This window comes from Nannospalax galili, unplaced genomic scaffold (genome assembly GCF_000622305.1).
Source record: "Nannospalax galili isolate Female #2095 unplaced genomic scaffold, S.galili_v1.0 scaffold1149, whole genome shotgun sequence".
In the NCBI taxonomy this organism is placed as follows: domain Eukaryota; kingdom Metazoa; phylum Chordata; class Mammalia; order Rodentia; family Spalacidae; genus Nannospalax; species Nannospalax galili.
This window is the reverse complement of record NW_008359817.1, coordinates 48,918-57,385: the sequence shown is the minus strand read 5'-3', so window position 1 is coordinate 57,385 and position 8,468 is coordinate 48,918. Positions and strand designations below refer to the sequence as shown.

The 8,468-nt window shown below is 39.0% G+C and overlaps 1 long non-coding RNA gene across 1 annotated transcript; it reads right to left on the bottom strand.

The window, feature by feature from the left end:
- Positions 1 to 776: 776 nt before the first annotated feature.
- On the bottom strand, positions 777 to 3,205 carry LOC115068558. Its single transcript, XR_003847903.1, has 3 exons — positions 3,135 to 3,205; positions 2,572 to 2,691; positions 777 to 929 (listed from the first exon to the last, which is right to left on the bottom strand). It is a non-coding gene; the product is annotated as an uncharacterized LOC115068558 (long non-coding RNA).
- Between the last annotated feature and the right edge of the window lie 5,263 nt (positions 3,206 to 8,468).

The window sequence follows — 8,468 nt, the reverse complement described above, 5'->3', positions numbered from 1 at the left end:
ATATGAAATATAAAACCAGAGGTCATATCTTGGCAGGATGAACTTGTCGGTGAGAGAGAAGGCAAGTGAGCAAAAAGCAAATCTCCTCTCTGCCAATGGCCTTTTATATGGGCTGCCATATAAAAGGTGTTTTTGAAGCATTCAGGCTTCATAGTTGGATAAGGTTAATGATTAATTTTTTCTTCCAGTAGCATATGTAGCATCTTTCAGTGCTATGAATGCTAGCCAGTAGAGATGATGCTCTGAAGTCAGTACCAGCTTAATTTCTCCTATGGTTCATGTATATAGTATCTTCAGCAATAGAGTCATACCATCAAGTTCTGGTTGGTAGCCAAGAACAGGATTAATAGCCAGTAGTATTTGAGAATCTACAGGACCTTTGTTCAACAACTTCAAAAGAGGGAGTCCATTTCTGGCCTTGGGCTCTTTATTTGCTGATGCTCTGAAGTCAGTACCAGCTTAATTTCTCCTATGGTTCATGTATATAGTATCTTCAGCAATAGAGTCATACCATCAAGTTCTGGTTGGTAGCCAAGAACAGGATTAATAGCCAGTAGTATTTGAGAATCTACAGGACCTTTGTTCAACAACTTCAAAAGAGGGAGTCCATTTCTGGCCTTGGGCTCTTTATTTGCTAACCTATGGTGCCGAGTAGGTTCAGTGTCGCCCTGTTCTAAGGTACCATTATATATATATATATATATCCTATCTATATCTATATCTATATATCTCATATATATGGCTTTATTAGATTAGCTTTAGGATAGAGTCTGAGTAGTCCAAATATTGCTGTACCATACTGGAGAGTCTGAGAATCCGAATCCGGTAGTTGCTCTGTTCACAAGGCTGGATGTCTCAGCACTCCTGATCTGGTGCTAAAGACCTGGAGGATTCCTGGAGATCTGCTAGTCTTCAGTCTACATTGGAATCTGAAAAAGTTTGTTTTACTATCAGGGAAGGAATGCCATAACAACAAGATGAACTTGTCAGTGAGAGAGAAGGCAAGCAAGCAAAAAGCGAATCTCCCTTCTGCCATGGTCTTTTATATGGGCTGCCATCAGAAGGTAATGCCTGCATTTAGGGTGGGTCTTCTAGCTTTAAGTGACCCAATCAAGAAAGTCTCTCTCATTTCAGTTAATTCCAGATTCAGTGAAGTTGACATACATACTTTAAGAAACTTCTGTGGTTAGGTTTCCATATAGCGCTTTCTTTAGTGCTAGTTAACCTCCCTCATACTGCCTCCTCCACCTGCCCTCCCATTTCCCATCCCAATTAATCCTTCCTTTTCCATTATTACCCTCCCCACCCCTGTAATATCACTGCATTTCATTTTCCTTCCCATGAAGCAACCCCCATCATTGGTCACTTGTTGACCTCTCTGGATTTCTAGGAAATTCTTTAATCGAAGTTCTCTCTATCCAGGTGACTCCAGGTAGTGTCACATTGACAATAAAAACTAGCCAGGACAATCTACATTGTGTTTCACTAGGGAACAACAGTGAGTCCACAGGCTAAGAACTGGCCAACTTTAGAAGGTTCTGAGGCACAGGACTATCCTAGTTGTCTGGTATGTGGTCCTGGAGTATGCAGGAGAGGTAGATAGTATCCTATAGATACTATGGGATGAAAACCCTACAGAAGAGGTGGTTGGGGGTATGGGCTCTGATGGGTTAGTTTGTGTTTAAGAAACAATGCTATGAGCTATTTGCTATGTCTAGGGATTGGCTGATCCTGGGAGAGCTTCAACAAGGTCCTGACACTAAAGTGCAGAATATAGAAAATAACAGACATTGTTAGTACAATAAAGCAACTGAGAAGTAGGCAGCACCATTTTTTTTTCAAAGCTTTCCATAAAAGATTGAAATAGTCTGCATTTGAAATCATTGACCTCTAATGGGCACATAAACTAGCCTAGTGTGGAAGTGAGTCTCTTCATTGCAGGAACATGAAGTGCCCTATGCCTCACTTGGAGCACAATTGAAAATCTTTCTCTCCAGAAGGGCTCATATGCATAAGTACAAAACCTTATTCATGAATAATAAACCCCAATGGAGACTTTTAATCATATTTTTAAGGGCTGCCATTTCAAAGTAACCCAGTAGAACCAAAGCCTTTATTATATAAGGGATGTTTTTATGCCAAGATTGTTGATGCCACACTTTGAAAGTGAATATTTGGCGGGCTTGCATAAGTCAGACAAACAAAGAGATGTCAAAGACAGTCCCCCACTGGAAAATGCTGTACAGTGTGGTGTTAAATGCGGTTCCTGTCTCAACCCCACATGTTGTGGCTCTGAACTCTGCTTCCCCTTTACTCTCTTGGGTTGCCCTGCCAAGAACAGGCAGTCAGAGAGTTACTCATAATACTGAGTTTCACGATATCATTTTTAAATTATACTTTTATTTACTTATATATGTGTATGTGCACTCAAACACCATGCCATGTGTATAGGGGTCAGAGGACAGCTAATGAGAATTGACTCTCTCTTTTCACCATGTTGGGCCTGGGGATCAAACTCAAGGGCCCTTACCCACTGAGCCATCCCACTGGCTCACTATATGCCATTCTTACCAGTTTACGTTTCCCATGAATTCTCTAGCATGAGATGACTGAGCAACTCTGTGCACAGCACCCATGAATATAGGAAGAATCACTGAGTGGCTGGACAAGGGCACAGATTCTGTATTTGACCTAAAACAACAACAAAGAAAAGCAATGAATAAAAAATGTTTTCAAAACAGGAGGAGCTTTAACCCTCAGGAGACCCTGGTTCCTGGGTTTGCTGGATCAGCTTAGTCTGAATCACTGAGTTAGTGCTCAGTGAAAACTCAGCTTTTGGAAGCAGAGCTCATGCTTTTCAAAGCCAGTGCTGGCTCTGGGAGCTCAGGGTATCCTAGTGCAGCACAGTGGCCAGAAAACAGGGCCAACAGTCCACTTGTGTCCAAAAGTCTAATACTCACGTTGGAAAACTTCTCTTAGGCCATCTATCTAGTTTGAAGCAACACTTCTCAACTCTAAACACTTGGGCTCTACTGATCCCACGCAATTTTAGCCTGTATCTGAGGGATAGCCTGCCACTTTAGTGGATGTGTATGCATGAGGTGGAACTGTATCAATGAAGAAACCATTCGCACTCTCGCTCATTTGCCAGTGGACACTGGGAGACAAGGAAAGGGAAGCCTGCAGAGGAGCTTGTCCACCCTGCTCAGATTTCCGCCATCACAAAGCCACCTAGGGTCCACAGTCCATCTGGTCACACCAAAGTCACCTCCAGGAGTCCATGGTGCCATTCATTTCTTAAGAAAACAAAAAATAAGAGATTACAAGGATTGCTAAAGCTTTCATTTTGCTATGTGGAAATTTCTAAAAATGCCATATACTCTCCCCATCATTTGATAGAAAGTGGACATCTTAACATCGCTCCGTGTTAATTCATTGCTTTAAACATTCGCATTTCCTCACTGGTGAAAGTGTTGACTCATTACTAGTTTAGATTGAAATAATTATGATTATTTATTGAGTGCTTACTAGGCACCTGGCTCTCTTCTCCCCAGACATCTCTCATTTTCTATTTAAGTTCTTTGCTCCCACTGGCCTCTTGCAGCAAAGACAAATTCTCATTTCCATCAACTTATTCCACAGATAGTGTATTGCTCAGAGCTTGTGTTGATGAGTATTCTGAGGATTAAGCAAGCCTCAGCTGCCAAGAGTATGCTTGTGATTGATTAGCGATGCCTGAGAGGAGATTCTGGGGAAGAACTGAGAGGGCGTGGGTAGGAGAGTAGAGTTTGTCCACTTGGAATGCCTCTGCAGAAGAGGTTTGGAATCCTCTTCGTGGGTGGGGCCCTCCACAGCTTGGCTTTGCACGCCTTTTCAGACTCACCTTCTGCACCTTCTCTTGACTCAGCGCCAGCACGCCCCCTACTGTAATGAGCATGTGAATTTCCGTGGGCGCTTGTTAAACTGCACAATCCTTATGCAGTAGTCTGAAGTGGTCTCAATGGCCCATGTCATAGATCAGAGGATCACACTATGAGTAGCCAGCTCCATGGCACATCAGAGGATCGCCTATCTGCTTGCTTCCAGAACCTACCCTGTGCTCGCAACATTGGTCAGTGTGAACTGCCATTTCCTCTTCACCAGCCACCAAGTTCTTTGCTAGGCATTATCTTGTTTGTGTCTGACAACAAACTCTTAGGAAAGTAATCTTACCATTCCGTTTTATGAATGAATAAAACCAGACTCAGAGGTAAGTAACATTCTCAAGACTCTGTGATTACAAGGGACTTGAGCCCAGGCCGGTTGAGCCCACAGCACAAACCCCAACTCCTGACCACTCAGCCTGAGGACTGGGAACTTGCTAGAAATTCAGTCTCAGGCTCTGCTGGGACTCACAGAATCAGAATGTGTATTTTATCCTGGGTAATCCATGTGTCCGTAAAAATTCCAGGGGACCTGAAAGCCTCTTTTGTCCTCCGCGGGCACTGCACGACTCGGGTGCACTTACATGCAAGCAATACACACATACACATAAAATAAAAATAATAAATAAAATATTTTTTAAAAATGTAAACCACCACTTGAAAACACTGGGATTTCATATTTTCACAAGGCAGTATTTCAAAATAGGCAGCCTTGGCTCACAATTTTTATCACACTGTTTCCATCAAGGACATTTTTCCTTATTTGTAATCCTCTCAAGTCTTGACCCTAGAAGCTTGACCCTAGGGCATTTTTACTAGGTTGCTGAGGAAAGTTCTTGCTGGGCAGAAACAATCATCACAGAATAAATCTGACAATGACTAAGGCTAAAGCAGTAAAACTTGTTATAAATGAAAAATCTGTCTAAAGGATCACATCGATTTGGTTATATTGGATCCTGCAAAAATTGGCTCAGCAAAAAATTAGACTTGGTAGAAATAATCAACATGAAATAAAACTGTCAACAGTTAAGATTGCACATGGCAAAATACAGACAAAAAATGATGGAACAATCAAGACTTCTTAACTAAGAACCAGCAAAACTGCAATCAGAAACAGTGTATGAAATGCTGTCCTTTAGAGAAAAACTCACAAAGTAGAGATTGTTTTTCTGAAACTATTTCTAATTAGCATGAGCAACACAGTGGCAGGCTGCATGAGGGCAGGGACTGGTCTCTGGCTTGTCTACGGCTCTGTATAGAACATCTAGCGCTGAGCCTCCTGGCACATAACTGTAGCTTAGACAAAACTGTGTTGCACAAGATCTTAGCATTAATTGGGAAAATAATCTGATTTTAAAAATTAGAATCAAAGTGAAAATGAAAAAAAATCATTGGAAAAGCTTTCAGGTGTGTAACCTATTTTCTAAGAAGTAAAATGACTTAGAATTTCATCCATAAATATTTCTTTTCTCCAACAAAAGCTGAGCTGATTGCCACGGGTGAATATGGATTACAGGGTCTTAAATGTGAGTCTATGTCGGCTAGAAGGGAGAGATTACATCATCTGCCCAACCAAGAGTAAAGTCAAATTATTTTTTAAAACAACCCATGTTCCTTCCTTCTGACAGAAAGATCTTAATTTCTTATTCCAAGCCTAACTGAAATTTAACATCTTGCGTTTGGGCATTAGCCAATCCAAAGCAAGACCTTTGACCAAAATGTTCACACCCTTATCATTTTATCCCAAGAAAGAGCTCACTCCACTGCCGACCTCTCAAAGTTCATCAAACTGAAGAAAACTTCTGAGCATGGTACAGCAACTTTCCAACATCTGAGAGAATTGAGAGAATTTCTTATCATTTCATTACAGTGTGGCTCAGAAACCCAAGTCACCAGATCTTTACTGAATTCACAGTATACATTACTAAAGATAATATATGAAATTAATTTTATGTCATAGATTGCATTGATAGTGACCTTTGAAAAAAGTCATGGAACAAAAACCCAGCACAGAATTGTGGAAATGGACAGCAGGTACCAATCTTAGTGGAAGAATTATTGGCAGCTGATTACTACTGGGTGAGGAAGAGCTGATCTTTTTAAAGGGAGGGACTCTAGATAGGCTGACTAGATCTCAGTGGATGAACTAGTACTGAGGGACATCTGGGAACACTAGCATGACATGATCGACCTTAACACAGTGACAAAATATATGAACTCCAGTTGGGGGGGGCTATGGGTGGGTCCCGATAGGGAGCAAGGTATAAAGTTGATTAAGATGTTCTGTATGAAATAAACAAAAATTCAATTAAAAATTTTAAAAAGAGTCATGAAGTAACTATCTCAGCTATTTTCCATGTTTTAGAGAATTATTATTATTATTATTATTATTATTATTATATTTTAATTATATGTATGTGGGGGGATGTGTGCACATGAGCATAGGTACCTGAAAAGGTCAGAGGCATTGGGTCCCATGGAGCTGCAGTTGCAGGCAGCTGTGAGCAGCCTATCATGGGTGTTGGGAACTAAGTTTGGGTCCTCTGCAAAAGCAGTGTATGTGCAGAAAGTTATCTTTTCTTTGTATCATTAAAAACTTTAAAAAATATCACCCACAATAAAGAATTAAGGTGAGAAATACTCAATATGAAATAAAATTCCTCAAAGTCAAATTATATAAAGAAAGATTGGTTTTGATTAAAATTGATGGAAAATACAAAGTTTTTTTCTAATTTAAGTTTTAAATAAGTTAACTTGAGAAATTGAACTTCATGGAGCCTTTTTAAAAGTAGCATAGCAAACTTTGTAGGCATAATATCTATAATTTGCGTGATTAATATGGAGCAAAGCACTCAAATGCTTAATAAAACTAGGGCTAAAATTTATGCCCCAAGAATTGGCTCTGATAAAGGGAATGCCAGTCAAACAGAAATAGAAACGCGGACTAACTGGAAAATTTCAATTGCCTTATTTAGAAAATTGATCCAAAAGCCTTTTATGGATGAAAATTCATCAGTGTTGCTTAATTTATGCAATGAATATTTATTAACCATTGATTATGTCCTGGGCTATAGAAAGTGGACAGTGAGTGGGAAAGGGTTCCTCCCTTAGGAAATTAACATTCTATACAGAATTATTCTTTGCCTAAAATCAACAAATTAAAAAAGTGAGCTATATTTGAGGAGGAAGCATAAAAATTTACATCATGTTAATTACTAGAGGTGATAAACATTACCATTGAAATCTGCCCGATGACTTTATAGCCATACACGGGTGCCAAGGATCCGAGTGCAACAGACCATGACTAGTAATAATCAGATACATACAGATTAGAGACACATGTACCAAGATCTAAGTGTTAAAAACTCATTCAATTTTATCTTACAGGATTTATACTGAGTTCAATATTGTATAACTGTATTAATTCAACTGTGAACCTAAAAGTTTTCTAGCCAGTTTTGAAAGAGATGTATCTTTGCTCTGGAAATTGTTATTAAGTATGTTAAAGCTGTAATGAAATGCTTCTAAAAAATAAAAAAAAGAACATAACTTAAAAAATATTCATATATATATACACAATATCTTCTTAATTTATCAAAAGGCATCTAAGTTGAATCAATATTTTGGCTACTGTAAATAGTGTTCCAAAAAACACATGACTGCAAGTAAAAAAAAAAAATACCGGTATTTGTTCATATAGTCCACATATTCGTGGGGTCACAATCACATCTCCTCTGTGTTCCTTAATCATTTCTTCTGGGAAGAAATTTAGAACTAAGTATTAAGAGCATAAAACAGGTTTGAACTTCTTGATTTGGCATTTAAATTTTAAAAATATGTTCCATAAAGACATAGCTAAATATCAAAGAGCCAGATCCTGAAATGGTCATTAAAATTATGTGTAATAGATAAAGTTGAAGAATACCCCTAAATACAGACTACCAGGGAACTACTAAACGGTGTGATGTTCTCTGGTTATTTTTCAAGGTGGAGCCCTATGTTTATATCCTATCATTTATGTTTGTATGAAAACAAAAACAGTATGTTCCCAAGGCTCTCTGACAGTTCTAGAAGCTGTCACTCCATATGCGGCTAAGTGATGTTGCTTCCAGAAAGAGCCTTTGAAATCAAAGCCTTGTGATGGTGCTGTTTCACATCCAGGATACCAGATGCCAGAACTGTGTCAAGGGCTTCAGTCAGAGCACAAAGCAGGATCAAAATGTCATCTCAGTGACAGCTGGGTGTATAGAGGGCTCAGGGCTGGAGGATGCAAGGGTAAGACAAAGAAATGTGAGCCTCAAGGCTGCACCACACATCTTGTCTTTTTTCCATTTATTTACTCATTCAACAAATAGCTTCTAGTTTCTATAGCACAGTAGGATAACTTGCTGTCAACCAGTTGAATACTTAGAATAGTAGAAAGGATTTCGAATATTACCAGCAAAAGAAAGAATAAATATCTGAAATGATAGCTATATCAATTACTGCAATCTGATTATTATATATTTTATTTTGTGTTATGTATCACTATACCTATAATTATAT